Here is a 17,713-nt window from a genome sequence, read left to right on the forward strand (position 1 = left end):
CAAAGTGAGGGGTAAAAGGAGGATTCCGCCACACAATACAAAATATAAAGAAAGTAAAAATTATTCTCTCCTAATTCTACCATCTGTAGTTAGCATAGTTTCAAATGTTGGCATATTTTTTTCTAGTCTTTCTTTAAGATATAAAACATTTTTAAGTAAAATTGGGACAACCTTTGAGCATGTCATTTTATTGCTACTGTTGTTTAAGAATATTTTCCATTTCATTATGTCAAACATATCTATTATCTATTGTTGAATACTCATGCTTTAAAATTACTTAAAATGGTATTACGCTGGGCACTAGTGGCTCATACCTATAATCCCAGCTACTCAAAGGGCTGAGATCTAAGGATAGCAGTTCAAAGCCAGCCCAGGCAGGAAAGTTCCTGAGATTCTTATTGTCAATTAACTACCAAAAATTGCCATAAATGGAGCTGTGGGCTCAAGTGACAGACTACTAGCCTTGAGTGAAAACTCAGGGACATTGCACAGGCCTGAGTTCAAGCCCCAGGACCATCTCACCCAGAGACATAAAATATTACTTGTATAATATAGTATTATGTTTAAGAGAACAGCAACATAATATAACACAATTTAGAAAGTCTGTAATTCATAATGCTTACAGTTACCAAAAAGTTAACACTTTGAAGAATCTATTTCAATCATGTGAAAATTTTATTTATGAGATGCTACAGTTCCAGTTCCAGTTTTATGGTATGTAATTGGAGATACGACTCAACACACTCTCCTGCCTGGACTGGCTTTGAACCATAATCTTCAGATCTTAACCTCCTGAGTAGTTAGAATTAAAGACATGAACCACTGGCACATTTAAAAAATTTTTGAAATCATTATTATAGAGGTGATGTACAGAGAGATTACAGTTCTATAAGACAGGTAATGAACACATTTCTTTTTGGACAGTGTTACCCCTTCGTTCATTTTCTCCCAGTTTTTCTCTCCTGTCCCCACTCACAAGTTGAATGGTTGATTCTCAACGTAATATCTAGTGAGAACCACTGCTCCATTTTTAAAGAAAGATAACTTGAATAAAAACAATGTTGAGCAAATAGGTAAGAAATAACATAGAAAAACTAATAAATATAGCAAAATTCCCGGTGTTGGCCGGGAAGTAATGTCTTAAAGGGTTATAGCTTGTGAGCTATTAAGAAGCGTGGAAGTTGGGTTCCGTGAAATGAGAGGGAGTGTTGGGATACCAGGTATGGATGTCTGTAGCTCATAGCTAGTAGGGAAAAATGGTCTCTGGTAAAAGTTTGGGTTGCGTGGTGTCTGTGTATCCTTTTGCAGCTAGGTTCAGCCTGGGTGGCACATCTTGTGTGATTACAGGGAAATCTCAAAATTTGAGTTGTGATCCAGTTCTTCTGGGAACAAACATAGTATATTGTGTGGTGATACAATGATGTCCAGGGAGTAGCTGAAATGTGATATTGAAAACACTTACAGAACAACCCAGAAGAGTCAACATTATGAAAATAACAGTAACAATTAATTATTACTGGCAGTAACAGTGACAGTAATTAAAAAAAAGATGCTTATAGGTGTTGATGGATTTCTATTTGTTTCTTAGTTATGACAGATTGCTACAGTGCTTCCTGCCTCTTGTAAGCGACTGACTTCTTAATCCCATGTGGGTTATAAATGAGTGATCACAGTTTGAAGTCATCGAATACAAGGCTCAGAGTGAGGAAAGCCCACAGACTTTACTTGATATCCTGTGGCATATGTTTTATCCACTCAAATTATTTCTTGTTTGTATTTAGGATTGAACCCAGGGCCTTATGCATGCTAGGCAACTAATTTATCACAGAGCTATAGCCACAGCCCAAATTATTTCATGTTATTAATGAGTTATCAACAATGTACCCTCTTACAGGGTTGTTGAGAGATAACTTAGGTGTTAAGTGAGATTATTATCCAGGCAGAATTTTTAGGTTTTCTATTTTCTTTCTTTCTTTTGGTGGATCGTGGGGTTTGAACTCTGGGCCTGGGCACTGTTCCTGAGCTCTTCAGCTCAAGGACCACCTTACCCCTTGAGCCTCTGCCCTACTTCCTGTTTTCTAGTGATTTATTGGAAATAAGTGTCTCAGGGTCTTTAGTGCCCCAGCTGGCTTTGAACTGCAATCCTCAGATCTCAGCCTCCTGAGTAGCTAGGATAATAGGCGTGAGCCACAGCGCCCCATGCTCACCTAGTTTTTCAAGAAACAAATTAAGACTGCTATCTATTTCTATTTCCACCTTCAGAAGCAAGGCATGCTTCATTTCATGTATCTGAAAACTGTTTAGAAGTTGTTTATTTTCTCCAGCTTCTTGTCGTTCTCTCTACTTACACCCATTTCTTTGTTGGTGAGATGAGCTCCTCTTTGGAAGGAGGGGCTGGCTAGTGTGATAGTGGAAGACCTTCCTTCCCTCCGAGTCTTAGCATAATTAGAAGTCCACATCCTATTTCTTTTTATGATTCTGTGAGAAACACATTTCCAACATGAGTAGTTACCAAGAAGACTGCTTTAAGAACTTTAATCAGATGACAGATCAAAATGTCATCTAGATTTAGAAAGCCTCCTTGGCATAGTGTGAAGGAAAACTAGCATATACATCTTATCATTTATGTATTCCAGTGCAGTCTTTATTTTAATTATTCAGAGGTAGTCTGAATAGCAAATGGGGTGTGTTGATTTTTAATTTTGAATCTGTTTTTAAATTTAAAAATTTTGTATATGATTTCTAGACATTGGGCTGCATGATCTCCTTGGGTGATTTCAGTTAATAGATTTTGTGGGGAAAAGTGAATTTGCTTTCTGAGGTTTGTGCCACAGATCTGGGAATGTAAGTAATTTTTAACTTGCATCTTTTAATTCTGTTACAAGTTTCTTAGAAGGTGACTTTACTTCTTTCATTCCTAACTTGTAGATTTTATATACTGTTTTGGAATGTAAAAAGGAAGGGATGAAAAGTCTTCTTTATAAAAACCTTCAAGAGGAAGTCAGGCGTGTTGGCTCATGCCTGTAAGATCCTAGCTTCTCAGAAGGCTGAGATCTGAGGATTGAGGTTCAAAGCCAGCTGAGGCAGAAAAGTCCATGAGACTCATCTCCATTTTTAACTACCAGAAAACCAGAAATGGTGCTGTAGCTCAAGTGGCTGGGCTGTAGCCTTGAGCTGAAGAGTTCAGGGACAACGCCCAGGCTTGGTCCCATAACCAAACCAAAACAAACAAACAAAAATACCAAAAGCCCAAACCTTCAAGAGGTTAGGATGATTTTGCATTGTGCCAATTCTTTTGGGTTTACAGTGGATGAATTAGCTAGTTAGTCTAGTTTTATAAACTTCAAATTTAGATTCATTTAGACTTTTGATTTAGAGTCATGGGCATTTGAGCAGATTTTTAGAATATGAATGAAGTTTGCTCACTTCATTTTTTTTTCATTCCCTTTCTTTAATCTTTTTTTTTTTTACCGAATGGGGTATGAACTCCTGATCTTATGTTCCTGATTGGTGTTTTCCTTCAGAACTATTGCTCTGCCTCTTAAGTTTTTCCTCCACTTCCAGCTTTTTGCAAGAATCTCACAGATTTGTCTGCCCAGTTAGATTCAAACCTCTAGCCTCAGATATAAGCTTCCTGAGTAGCAAGGATTACAGGTCTGAACTACCAGCACCCAGCGCTTGCTTCTTTTCTTGCCTAGGAAGGAAAGTAAGACATAGCTCACTGTTTTAATAAATCCTGTCATTTGGCCTTAAAGGTTTGATGCCCCTGTTAGGTTTACTATTTTGAAATAACATATTCCAATTGACATATTTATGTATGTGTATTTTTGCTGTTTTTTGAAAAAATTGCCTGGGACCAGAAAGTTGTTTTATTTCTCAATATTTTTGAAAAGATAAAATGAGCCTTAAAGGTAATCCAGCTATTCTATGTTATCTTAGGTAGTGCTTGGAAATATGAAAGGACACATGCCCAAAAGGATATATTTGAAAGAAAATGCACATTCACATGCATGCACACACATGCGCACAGCATACAAATCTCATTTCTGCTATGTCCCAGAAGTTATGCCATTGATAATAGAAAGTGTTTTCTCATAAAATCATTTTCTAAGCTTTGTATATGTAATGTGTTATAGCTTCTCTCCATTTCTCATAGTACAGATAACCTGTTTAAAAAATATTTAAGGTGAAACAGAAGTTAAGAACTTTACTCTGGAAGTACTATATAGAAATGTTAATATTAAGGTAAACTTCGATAGGTTCCATTGTTATACTATGCTAAGTATATATTTATTATTAAGTAGTGTGTTATTTTGCAATAATGATAGTAAGGTAAGAATCTTATATTGTGAGGCTTTCTTAGATAGTGTACTGAAATATTTTTGTGCATGCACACTGCCTCAAGGGAAAGATGAAATTAAATAATGTATTTAACTTATAAGAGCTGTCAGTTCTTTTAAATTATAAATTCATTGATGTCAAAGACTTTGATTTTCTTTTACCCTAACCATTTTTTTTTGTTACAGTGACATTTTCAGTGGTGAAATACTGTTGGAATTAAAAAAAAATTATAGTTTATTTAATTTTGTTATAAATACACAGATAGTAAAGGAATTCATTTGTGCTATAAAAATTGTTGTTTTGGAAGAACATTTTAGGAGGATTATGTTGGATGAGTGTACCAATCACAGAAATAGAGTGAAAAAGGCACTGGACTTCAGGATCCAGAAATGGTGTTTAGACTGGAAATATAACTGAACTGCAGAAGTAGGTAACTTAAAAATGCCTTTCAGCTGGGTGCAGTGTCTCACACCTGTAATCCTAGCTATTCAGGAGGCTGAGATCTGAGGGTCAAGGTTCAAAGCCAGTTTGGGCACAAAAGGACCTGAGACTCTTATCTCTTAACCTCTAGAAAAGTGGAAGTGGAACTTTGTTCTAGGGTAGGGTGGTAACCTTGAGCTGAAGAGCTCAGGGATAAGGCCTTGGCCGAGTTCAAGCCTCATGACCCACAAAAAGAAAAATGCCTTTCAAATAATTTAACATTTCTTTAAAATACAGTGTAGTCACACAGGGTCTGGTGGCTCATGCCTGTAATCCTAGAGGAGAGAGTAAAGGCTGAGATCTGAGGACTGAGGGTTAAAGCCATCCTGGGCAAGAAAGTCCATGAGACAGACTTCATCTCCAATTAACCACCAGAATTGATACTGTGTCTGACAGTGGTAGAGAACTAGCCTTGAGGAAAAGCAGCTCAGGGATAGCGCCCAGGCCCTGAGTTCAAGCCCTGTGATCACTACTAACAACAACAACAAAAATGTAACAAAGTCTCTGGTGAAATGTTTTCCTTCTACTATAAAAAAAGAATTTCCTTTGGGTACCTTATGTCTTTATTATAAACATTACATTTCCATTTTGCAAGCATCCTTGGGACTTTTGTTTAAGATAACAAGCTAAAGACGACCTCCTTTGTGTTAATAGAAGGGCTGTGAGGAAAAGGCCCCTGCTTACCAAAGCTCCTGTGATGAGTGAGTATTTGTATGACTGGAGAATGTTCACAGTTCACCATTTAGTTAAAAGTTAAACCAAACCAAACCAAACAGCAATGATGAAAGGTTACCATGAGTTATGTAGAGATTAGCATGGTAGTGGGGGAGGCGCACTAGAGAAGTCCTTTCTGAAATTAAAAGTGTTGAGGATGCTTCTGCTGATACTTAAAAAACTGTAAAGGATACTTAACTGTTGTCTTCTTATGGTGAAAACAGTTTTTGTAAAAATTTATAACAAGCAGTGAATGTAATTCTTTTTAATATCTTTTTTTCTTTTGGGGAGATGGAGAATTTGGACTCTGTGCTTCTTGCTTACCAGGCATTCTACTATTGGACCCACACTGCCAGCCCTGTTTCTTGCTGCTGTTGTGTGTGTGCTTGGATGCTCACACGTGCATATGCATACAAACATATAGCATTTTACCCAGTAGGTAAAATTAAAGGCATAAGTCAGTGGCACCTGGTTTGTTGGCTGCTTTTGAGATAGGATCTCAGACCTTGAACCACGATCCTTCTGCTCTTAGCCTTCACTGAGGAGCTAGGTTTACAGATGTGAGCCGCTGGCATCTGCTATCAAGTTTCTTTTGTATCTTACATTTCTCATTCACATATTTGTTTTCAAAATCTTCCTTATTTCAAGTATTTTATTTAATTTTTAGAGATAGATCTCTGAACTGCATCTGTAATAGTAATGAACAGAGATGCCTTCAAAGTATTACCTATGTGTGGTTTGCAGAAGGAACTATAGATCAGGCTGAGTGAAACAAGACAGATAGCTCTGACCTATTACTTTCCATGTGGAATCTAGACATAAAAAAACCAATATGGCAATATGACATGGACGTAAAAGGGACTGTTTGTGGTACAGAAGCAGTGAGGCAGAGTGAATATAATTAATTTCTCTCTCTTTCTCTCATATATATATATATATATGTAGTGTGCTACATATAGTACTACATATAGTACATATAGTTCTTTCTAGTATATAGTGTACTACATGTAGTATGTACTATATGAAGTACACTGTATGTAATATACTATATATATACCATATGTATACTGTATGCACTATATATGCTATGTACATGTACAATATACTATACACTTTGTGTAGTATTTATAGTACACATACTATATAAACTACTGTGTAGATATATTCGTGTGTACATGAAAATGTATACATATGTACACATGAATATTGCATAATGAAAAGCTCTGAAGTATAGAGTGGCAGGGGTACTGAGGATATGAAAGGATAATAGAAGGATGAATTTGGTCAAAATACATTAGTGCATGTATGACAATATCACAATGAAGTTCTTGCATACAATTAATTAAGTAAAATTTCAAAAATTGAAAAATGAAAAAAATTAGCTGTGGATTATTTTAAAAGAAGTAAAAACTAAATTTTATCTTGTTCTTTTTTTTTTTCTTTTTTTTGGTGGGTCATGGGCTTGAACTAGGCCTGAGCCTGTCCTTGAGCTCTTCAGCTCAAGGCTACCGCCCTACCCCTGGGCCTGGGCATTGTCCTTGAGCTCTTCAGCTGAAGGCTACACTCTACCCTTGAACCAAGCCTCACTTCCCCTTTTCTAGGGGTTAATTAGAGATAAGAGTCTCAGGTTCTTTTGTGCTGGGGGCTGGCTTTGAACCTTGATCCTCACATGTCAGCCTCCTGAGTAGCTAGGAATACAGGTGTAAGCCACCATGCCCCCTGGCTAATTTTATCTTGTTCTATTTAATTTATGTCCTATTTGATATATGCTTATAATATATTAAATAAGATAATACTAAAGGAGATGTGAATGCCACAAATTGTTTAATACCCATTGTTTCCACTTAGCAATAAAGAGTATCTGTGCTAATATACACCTACAACATCATTTTCTGTAAAGGAGAAATAAAGGGATCCTAGCCATTTGTTTAATTTAAGGCTCTCCTGGCATTTGGAAAGATGTGTTGCTATGTGAAAGATGAGAAAATCTGAGGTCAGAAATGGAGTAGGATTTGTCTTCTGTAATCTCTGTAGCATTTACTGTAACTAAACATAGTCTGACATGGGTTGGTGGCTAAGTATGTGTTCAAAACTGTGTTACTGATTGCCTGGTATTATGTATAAAATTGTGTGCCATCTTTGATCCAATTATTATAGTATAAGAATGAGGGTGATATACTCTTTCTGCCTGTCTATCTCAGTCAATTCTTTGCCTAAGGTAGGATTCTACCTTCCAAAGAAACTAGGTATCTCAGATTAAGTGGTAGATATAGAAAAAACTTTAGACATGTAGACATTTATCTATAAAACAGATAAAAATTCATAATAATCACAGAAGTAAAAAGTCTTGTATACATTTCATATTTGCCCAACTTGAAGTTCATTGATTAAGCCAGTGTTTGGTGAGAACCTACCATGAGCCAGGTACTGTGTGTTGGGAGTACATTACATAAAATGAATGAATGAACTTACTTTTAAGGAACTTAATTAAAATGTCAAATTCATATTCAAATCCTGTTTCTTAGCATGTACCATACATATGACAGGCTGTGAATATTTCTTAGCACGTATACCATATGACAGGCTGTGGACTATTAAAATCCAGTGATATACTAGTTACTATTTTATCTTCCTTTATATTTTCTTTAATCAGGTTTGTATCTGCTACTGCTTACTAAGTGAACGAATGGGGAAAAGTTAATGAACAATTAATTGATAGGTTTAGAGAAGCCATTTTGAAATCTGTATGCCTACAGGGCAGTCAGTTTCTTCCAGTAACATAGTTCTTAGTTTATATGACTTGATTAAATAGATTGGGGTAGCAAGCTTGCATACCTGGTTAATTGGGAAATTAAGGGAGAAAGTCCTTACCCAGAGGTGAGACACTTAGGCTCAAATACCCTTCAGATGAGGCCAGAGTTACTAGCCAGTAGGGCAGAGTATACTGCGCTTTGCTGTTTGTAAGTCAAAGTTTACCCTCTTAAAAAGCTGCATCTGCTCCCAGGAACTGGGTAGTGGTAATTTGGGCCTCCGAGCCTGCTCTGTGTACCTGAGTAGAGTATGAAGAGATGGGTTTTAAGGAAATAGAAAATGCTAGGAAGATCAGTACTGTTTACAGGCTTTGCAAAGCTGGAGTTTCCTCCTTCATCTTTCATGGGAGAATAGTGAGCTGAGAAAGGAAACCAACTCCTGGGGGAGAGTCTTTAGCTTGCCTGCACTGCTGTTATTGGAAAAAGGACTCTAAATAGTTCTCAGAAGTTTGTTCAGATGTTTTGGAAATAGAATGCACAGAGCTTCTTACTCCCACGGCCCACGGCCTGGCCTGAAGGAGAGAACAGCAGCAGTGGGGGCATAACTACCTGGCAGATGCTGGGCCTGTGATGGTTTATTTTCTTCCATAAATTTAAATTAAGAATTGTGTAGTTCCCATTGCTTTCCTGTCTTGTGAGCTTTTCTAAGATTGGTAGAAGGCCAGCTTGCATTGACCAAATTTTACTCTTTGAGTCCTGGTGGCTTAGTTTTGTACTTTAAAATAAAGGCAAGCTCTATCTATGCATTCTTTGCCTTGGAAAGGAGGAATTGTCAATAAATTCTGAATTTTAAAACTATTTCCAGATTGTCTTCCCCCTCAGTGTGATTCAGTCTGCTGTAAGCTGATAATTCTTTAATCCTTTGATACTTTGATAAGGAAAATAAGATCAGATCATATACCTTCCCCTGAACTGTTTTCTTATATTTAAAGGCAATTGTTACACTCCCCTTTGATTTTCAATAGCACAGAGATTCCAGTTGGATATGATAGCTCCTGACATACTTGTTAACTTGAATGAAGACCAGCTTTGATAAATTAGATTTTGATAGTTACATTTGGATCTGCAGTCTCATTTAGTAAACATTTAGCAGGGTCCTGTGTGGGATTGTAGCTCCAGTAGTAGAATACTTGCTAACCAATTTCAAACCCTAGTAACACCTCCAAAAAAAAAAAAGGAAGGGAACTTACATCAAGTATTTGAGCTGACTGCCATTAACTCACGCCTCACACCTATAACCCTAGCTAGGTAGGAGGATGGAATTGAGATTTCGTGTGGAGACCAGTCTGGGCAAAGAAGTTTATGAGACCACTTCTTAGCCAATAGCTGGGCAGAGTAGTATGTACCTACCATCCCAGCAAGGATGATAATGAATAATAGGATCCCGGTCCAGGTGTGTGCCTGGGTGGAAAGCAACACCCTATCTCAAAAATAACAGAGCATTTATTCATAATGGACTGACTTTCTTGGATATCCTTTGTGATTATTCCTGTAGGGTCTCTAATTTTGTTTATTTGAGTCTCCCCTCTCCGTTTTTTTTATTAATCTTGCCAGGGGTCTGTCTATTTTGTTGACTCTTTCAAAGAACCAACTTTTTGATTTATTAATTTTGTCTATAGTGAATCTTATTTCAATTTCTGATATTTCTGATTTTATTTTTGTTATTTCTGTCCTTCTAGTTATTTTAGAATTAACTTTTTCTTGCACCTCTAGGTGTTTCAATTTCTTTTTTAGGTTATTTACTTGCTCTTCTGTCTTTTTGATATGCGCTCCTAATGTGATAAATTTGCCCCTTAAAACTGCCTTTGCTGTGTCCCATAAGTTCCTTTGTGATGTCTCTTGATCGTCATTACATTCAAGAAAGTTTTGAATTTCATCTTTGATCTGATCTGTAACCCAAGAGTTATTCAGAAGTATGTTGTTCAGCTTCCATGTATTTGAATGTTTTTTTACTTTTACTGCATTGTTCAGAACTAGTCTGACTCCACTGTGATCAGATAGAATGCATGGGATTATATCAGACCTCTTGTATGTGCTTAAGTTTTCTGTATGAACTATTATATGATCTATTTTGGAGTGTGTTCCATGTGCTGCTGAGAAAAATGTAAAAAGTTTCGCCATTGGATGGAAGACTGTATATATCTGTTAAGCCCAGCTGGGCTATAGTAAAAATCAATGTTAATAAATTCTTTAATTAAAAAAAAATAACAGTGCAGGGCCAGGAATGTGTTCTAATGGTAGAGTGCTTGCCTAGCATGCACAAAGCCCTGGGTTCAAGTCCTTGTTACCATATACATAGAAAAAGCTGAAAGTGGTGCTGTGTCTCAAGTGGTAGAGCACTGGCCTTGAGAAAGTCCAAGAACAGTGCCTACCTAGGCCCTGAGTTCAAGCACCAGGACTGGCCAAAAAAAAAAAAAAAAGTGCAAAAAGACTGGGGTTCTCTAATTCAGTAATAGAATATCTTCCTGAAGAGTACCAGCTATTTTTAGTTTTGAGAAAGGTTCTCTGAAAGCTGTAGAACGCATACAGGTGTCTCATATGCAATGTGATGTGGCGTGGCTACCTGTCCCATTGTGCTCATCAAGTAAAATAAGGGTGGAGGATTTCAGAAACACAGTGTACACACAGAAGCAGCTCACTTGAACAAACATGGAATGCAACTCTTGATATAGTAGTGGCCATTAGATATTTCAAGAGAACTGAGTCTACAGAAGAACAGAGTAAAGATTTTTCTGACAGTTGATGGAGTTTGAAGTAGAATTTATATCACTGTCTGAAATAAAAGTCCCTTTCCCCTCCCCCATGTTGACTTATTGTTGACTTCTGTGACTGAGGGGTTGAGCTCTTGGCGAGTCTGTAAAATCACACCACAGGGAGGGCAGTTATGCGCATGCATCAAGTTTTGCACTTATTCTGTAAGCCTTCATTATATTTGGGTAGAGTCTTGTTTTGTACAGCTAACAAGGATTGCTGTTCTTCATCCTGTAAGACTTCTTTAGTGTCCAGGAACAAAGAGGCACCACAGTGAGACACCTTCTTTTCTTTGCATTCTAATTAATGCCATTACTGCATTTGACTGTCTGATGGAGCCCTTTTGGTCACATCATCAGTTTATTCTGTGATATCTAGCTTTGCCTGCAAATTTTGGCAGTTAGCCTGAGACATATGCAGATAAATGGCCTTGGTTCAGCATCCTCAGACTTGGAACTAAATTTGCTGCAATGCACTGAGCTGATGGAAGCAGCTTTCCAGCAATATTGATGCTTCTACAGTCAATTATAAATCTTTGGGTGCCTTGGTTTGCATTTTCATTGGCATGTGTCATTCTTGACCACTGCTTTTCAAACTGCCTCATCTCCTAGAAAACTATATTTAAGTAGAAAGACAGAAAATTGTTCTATTCGCTTCCAATAGTAGCAATTGTGAGTGCAAATCTCTGGCCAGACATAAACAGTGACAGCTCCCAATTCACAAACTGATTACATTCACAGTGCTCATTGTACAATCAGTCAGTGGGCTAGAACTCTGAATGTGTTGGCTAATGGAGGAAAACAATGTAAAGAATAAATAAGCCTGCCAAAACTTGGTTAACTCACAACATTCCAGAAACAGTTTGGTTTCTTAAAGCATAGCATTTGCCTATATATTTCTGGGGAGAAGTGACCTTGGTTCTGCTTTGGGGTCTTACAGGCAATAAATATTTCATTCTTCATTTCCAAAGAAAGCTACCTATTTTTGCCTGCATATCCTTGGGCAGTCTATCAGTCAGTGTTTTCAAATGGAAGCAACAGAGACTGGTTGAGGGATTGAAGCAGAGAAATTTATTGAGAGGATACTGGCTATGCTGTAGAATTGCCAGAAGTTAAGGAAAAGGGGAAACAAATGGACTACACAGGTGGATTCATAGCCCAAGTAGTAGGATAGTAGTAGTGGTGAGTCCACTGAGCAAAGGAAAGATCCATAGGGAACACTGACTTATGCACTGGGACCAGACACAAAGTCTGAGATTACGTCACCGAAGCAGCAAAGGGTGGTTGCTATTACCCTTGCCTATGTTCATTTCCTCCTGCTGTTGTCTCTTTATGACTGTAACTTTGGATTCACAGTAAGTAGGTCAAGGCTAGAAAGATAATTGTCTTGCTGTGTTGAACAGTGTACATTTCACTGAAATACATTTTGAGGGATTCCTCAAGTATCAGAAAGGGGTCCAGATGCTGTTCATTCTTCTTCCTCTTCTCCTCATCCCTCCTACAAATAAAACTCACCATGAGAAGCAACTACAGGGACTGAGGTAGAAGCACAGTGAGGGCACTATGGATGATATGTATCCATCTAAAATTGCAATCAGTAAACTCTGTGGCAAGGTTGACCAGTTATTCTTGCTTTTTTTTTTTTTAAATCATCATGTGCTAGTTAAAGGTGAAAGTGTGATGATGTGAGTTTATGGGTATATTTGACCTTTAATATCAAGTACCTTTACATAGTAAAATACATTAAATTGTATTTTTGATGTATATACTACACAATTAAGAAAATTAGGGATGGGGTGGATGGATCTGGAGTGGTAGCTGATAATGTTGTGGGGGGTGACATTGATTGTACTCAGAAGCTGCTTTGTTAAGGAACAACTCCTTTGGACAACTATTTAAAGATAATTTTAAAAATTGAATTTTAACAGTTTGGTTAACCTGGAGGAAAAATCAAGATAAGATAAATAGAAGATAAGAGAGATAAATATTTCCTAAAAATGTGTTTCCTTGTTATAGTAGACAATGAACTTTTAAAATCCATTTGCCTCATATCATTAGGTTGCTTTTATGTTTCATTGATCAATTTCTACTCTTCTAAAAAGTCTTTTTAATTAATAGCACATAACTCTAGTTTGCAAATTCTGGCCCCACTCATTTGAGTTGCCATCATTTTCTATTCATCAGAAGCAACTAGTATGAACTCATTCTGCTTTTCTTTTGGTAATTGTATTCACACAGCAAGTAAATATATTTGATGTTTTGTTTTCTTTACAATTTTAGATACACAGAGCATTTCTTGAAAAATGAAAAATCCTCATGAAGTGCCATATGGACTTAACTATTGAGGAATCAGAACCAATATTATCTTCAATCTAACTTCTTTCCTTAAAATTTAATTTCAGGGGCTGGGTGTTTGGCCTAGTGTTAGGAGTTCATGCCTAGTATGCACAAAGACCTGGGTTCGATTCCTCGGTACCACATTCTTAGGAAAAAAATGGAAGTGGTGCTGTGGCTCAAGTGGTAGAGCTCTAGCCTTGAGAAAGCTCAAGGATAGTGCTCAGGCCCTGAGTTCAAGGCCCAAGACTGGCAAAAAAAAAATAATTTCAGTCAGGTGCTATGGCTTACTCCTATAATCCTAGCTACTCAGGAGGCTGAGATCTGAGGATCAAGGTTCAAAGCTAGCCTGAGCACAAAAGGACCTTAGACTCTTATCTCCAATTGACCTCTAGAAAATGGGAAGTGGGGCTTGGCTCCACTTCCACTGAGCTGAAGAGCTCAGGGACAGTGCCCAGGCCTAGTTTAAGCCCCATAACCCACCAAAAAAAAATTCCAATTCCAATTTTAAGAATAAGTGATTTCTTTTTTTTCTTTCTTTTTTTAAAAATAATGCTCAGTATGTCATTAAGGTCTATCAAGAATTACTTACCGTTGCCCTTGTCCAACCATTGTGAAGCAAAAGGGTGACCAACTTAAGTTTTATAGAATTTACATAAATGAATATCTGGTTGGTTCCTAATCTAGAATTTATAGAAAAAGTCTAAACTTTAAAAAAAATTTACTTTACCACAATAGAATAAATTTTTTTCTGTTTGGGCAGCGCGTGAAGGTTACAGATTAATCAGGTTGCAGAGCCTGTAGATGTTCTGAAGAGGAAGCATTTCTGGGTGAAGGTTCCTCTTGTCATCAGGGTAGGTACAGTGGCCTAGACATTTGTTTTCTAAAGCTTATTAGAAGTGTTATTGCTCTGAGCAACAGGCAGGAAGTTCTTCTGTCCTTAAAACCCAAAATAGATGCTCTTTCTCATTATAATAGCTCAGATGATCATCTTTTATGAGATGGGCACATCCCTTGTGGTTTTCACAGATTTAGTGCTCTGATTATTTAATGCAGAGCTGGGGGAAAAATAGCTCTGGTAAGCTAGATGATGGAAATTTTACTAGAAGCTAAAATCATAACTTGATTTCAGTTTCTTTCTGTCATCTTTTAACACATTTTTGTCTTTAACTTTGTTGTTTCAGTAGATTTAAACCTTCTTTATTCTATTTAATGTCAAGAGATCATTACCAAAGAAGAAAAAAATCATTATTTGCAAGAAGAATTAGAGGTGCAAATTTAGGCATAAACACTTCGAAATACCATGTAACTTCTTACTGCTTTGCTGATTTTTGGAAAGTTCTACCTTGGTGCAAACAGTCTTGTGTTACCCTGAAGATTTCTAGAGCAACTGTCTTGCCATTGGCCTTTAAAAGATAGATTGAAAATGGTTCAAAGACCTTGAAGTTAAAGTAGATACCCTGGAAGGAATAGGAGAAAAACTAGGGCTTAATAAAGACCCAGAAACACAACAAATCAAAGAAAGGCTGGATAAGCGGTTTTGCATTAAACTACAGAGCATCTGTATGACAAAGGACGTACTAGTAAGATAAATAGAAAACCCACAAATTGGGAGAACATCTTCACTGCCATATAACAGACAAAAGCCTCATATCTAAAATACACATAAAGCTCAAAAAATGAAATCCCCCAAAAACAAATACTGAAAGAAACAACCTCCTCATTAATAAGTGGGCTGCAGACTTAAAAAGAGACTTCTCTGTAGAAGAAATAAGAATAGCCAATAGACACGAAGAAATGCTCAACATCGATCTGGCCATAAAAGAAATGCAAATCAAAATAGTGTTGAGATTCTACCTCACCTCAGTTAATGGCTATTATCAACAATTTTTATAACAACAGATGCTGGCTGGAATGTGGCAGATAGGGAATGCTACTACACTGTTGGTGGGAGTGTGAATTTGTTCATCCACTCTGGAAAGCAATATGGAGGTTCCTCAGAAACCTAAACATAGAGCTCCATATGACCCAGCAATCCCACATGTGGGCATTTATCCCAATGTCCACAAAGAAGGCCAAATTAAAACTACCAGTATATGTCTAGAGGACCACAATAGTTCAATAGCTATATATGTATGACCATATAAGATGAGGCTAAGTGAAATGAACACCAAGATATGGAAACAAGACGTTTTTCTTTGTTGTTGTTTTAAATGTACTGTGTGAAGGTATTTCTTTTGGTTTTATTTTTGTTTTTGTTTTTCCTCCTTTGGTTTATTCCCTGTTGTCACTGTATTTGATTTTAGTACCTTGTATCTTATATATACATTTATCTGAGTAAAGGAAGGGAAACAACAAAATAGTGAGACCAAGGACAAAGGGTGAACTAATACAATGGTGATACTCACAAGACAATCTGTTGGAAATGAACTTTACCATTGGGGGGGGAAGGGTGGGGGAGGGAAAGTGGGAGAAAAACAAGGGAGAGGAGCAAAAATGTGCAACAAGAAATGTATTCTACCTTATGTATGTATCTGTAACCCCTCTGTATACCACCTTGACAATAAAATTAAATTTCAAGATTAGAAAATCTAATAAAATGCAATAATACAATAAAACGCAAAAGCAAAATAAAAGGCAGGTTGAGCCCAGTTATCAGCAACACATACAAAACCAGTCTTCACATTGGAGCCTTATGACCCTGGCTCTAGATCTGGATCTGTAAGTTATATTCACCTGTGGTTCATTCTCAAAATAGGTTCTGTACTGGTGTTTAAACTTCAGCAGTCTTGATTCTAGTGCTCCCTATTGCTTTTGTAGGAGCTTCCCATCCAGCCTTCCTTCTTAGAGTAGAAACCTTACTGCTGCCTAGTATTGCTGGGCCAGCTATTTTTCCGTGGAGTTCATATTTTCATATTCCAATAGAGCAAAAGAATTGATAGTCTCATTCATGGTCCTGTCGTCAAATGAAGATATATCTCTTAGAAAAATTAATTACTTGCCTTTGGTTGAAGCTACTCATTTAACATCCAGGGATAATCTACTTTCAACTACTAATGAACATTTTGATCTTTCTTAGTGTCTTATTCCTTGAGATTTCTAAGTTTTACTGCAGAATGATCTGAGTGTTAAAATTTAATGAGTTACAAAATGTTCTTTTGGAAAAGCATAGACAGTCTCTTTACTAGCTAGTACCACATTTCATATAAAAAAATATTGTATTTAACCAAGGTAGTTTTACAAATTTGGTTTACAAATTCATTTTTTACATCAGTAGCACCAAATACTTAAGCAGAGGTATTCCAGTATCTTAAAAATAGTCTGCATAGTGGAACTGTTGACATGAAGTGTTTATTTTGGAGAGAATTCCTGGCATTTTTGCCCCACATCAGCATAATAAGCATTTGTAGGAGAGGAGGGAGCATTAATGTATTTGTTGAGGATTAATGGCCTGGTAGAGCATTTGTGTTGGTGAATATATTATGGACAGCACCATAAATATAGTAATTAAAAAGCTGCACATTAAACACTTTGTGGACTGGTAAATATATTTCCTTTCTCCCCATCATGGTTTACATTCAAGAGAATAGTGATTTGTTTATCTTGGGCTCTGCATTCTTAAGAGTAGACAAAAGAATGACAGTCTAATAGCTCAGTGTAGAATGTTTGCAAGTGCAAGGCCCGGGATTTTTATCCTAGCCCTGTAATCAATCAATCCATCATCAATGTGTGTTGCTCTTAACATACTGCTGATCAAATGAACAGAATTAGATGTGATATTTTCCATATCAAATTACTCTTTTTGTGGGAGGAGGGGGGCTTGTCCTGGGGCCTGAACTCTGGGTCTGGGTCCTGCCCCTGAGCTCCTTTTGCTCAAGACTAGTGCTCTACCATTTAAGCCACAGCACTACTTCTTGCTTTTTCTAAGTAGTTAACTGGAGATAAGGCTGGCCTGTCTTCAAACCATGATCATCAGATCTCAGCTTTCTGAGTAGAATGACTATAGGTATGGGCCACCAGTGCCTGGCCTTTAAGTTACCTTTTTTATTTTTTTGTCAGCCTGGGCCTTGAAGTCTGGGCCTGGGCATTATCCCTTAGCATTTCAGCTCAAGACTACCACCCTACACCTTGCACCACAGTGCCACTTCCAGTTTTGTAATGGTTAATTGGAGATAAGAGTCTCTCAGACTTTAGTGCCTAGGCTGACTTCGAACCTCTATCCTCAGATCTCAGCCTCCTGAGTAGCTGGCTTGAGTCACACTTTTGCACTGTAGACTTCACAGT

The 17,713-nt window shown here is 37.2% G+C and overlaps 1 protein-coding gene across 11 annotated transcripts in view; it reads left to right on the top strand.

Moving 5' to 3' along the window:
* The window catches only part of Apbb2 (amyloid beta precursor protein binding family B member 2), a 268,672-nt gene that overhangs the window by 73,936 nt on the left and 177,023 nt on the right, over nucleotides 1-17,713 (top strand). The window contains exon 3 of one of the 11 annotated variants that reach the window (XM_090343667.1): nucleotides 14,193-14,283. The exons of the other annotated variants lie outside the window; for them this stretch is intronic. The gene's annotated coding sequence lies outside the window, so the exon portion shown is untranslated. The remainder of the gene's footprint in view (nucleotides 1-14,192; nucleotides 14,284-17,713) is intronic. 11 annotated transcript variants of the gene reach the window in all.

Source organism: Megascapheus bottae, chromosome 13, assembly GCF_031878675.1.
Source record: "Megascapheus bottae isolate mThoBot1 chromosome 13, mThoBot2.hap1, whole genome shotgun sequence".
Classification (NCBI taxonomy): Eukaryota; Metazoa; Chordata; class Mammalia; order Rodentia; family Geomyidae; genus Megascapheus; species Megascapheus bottae.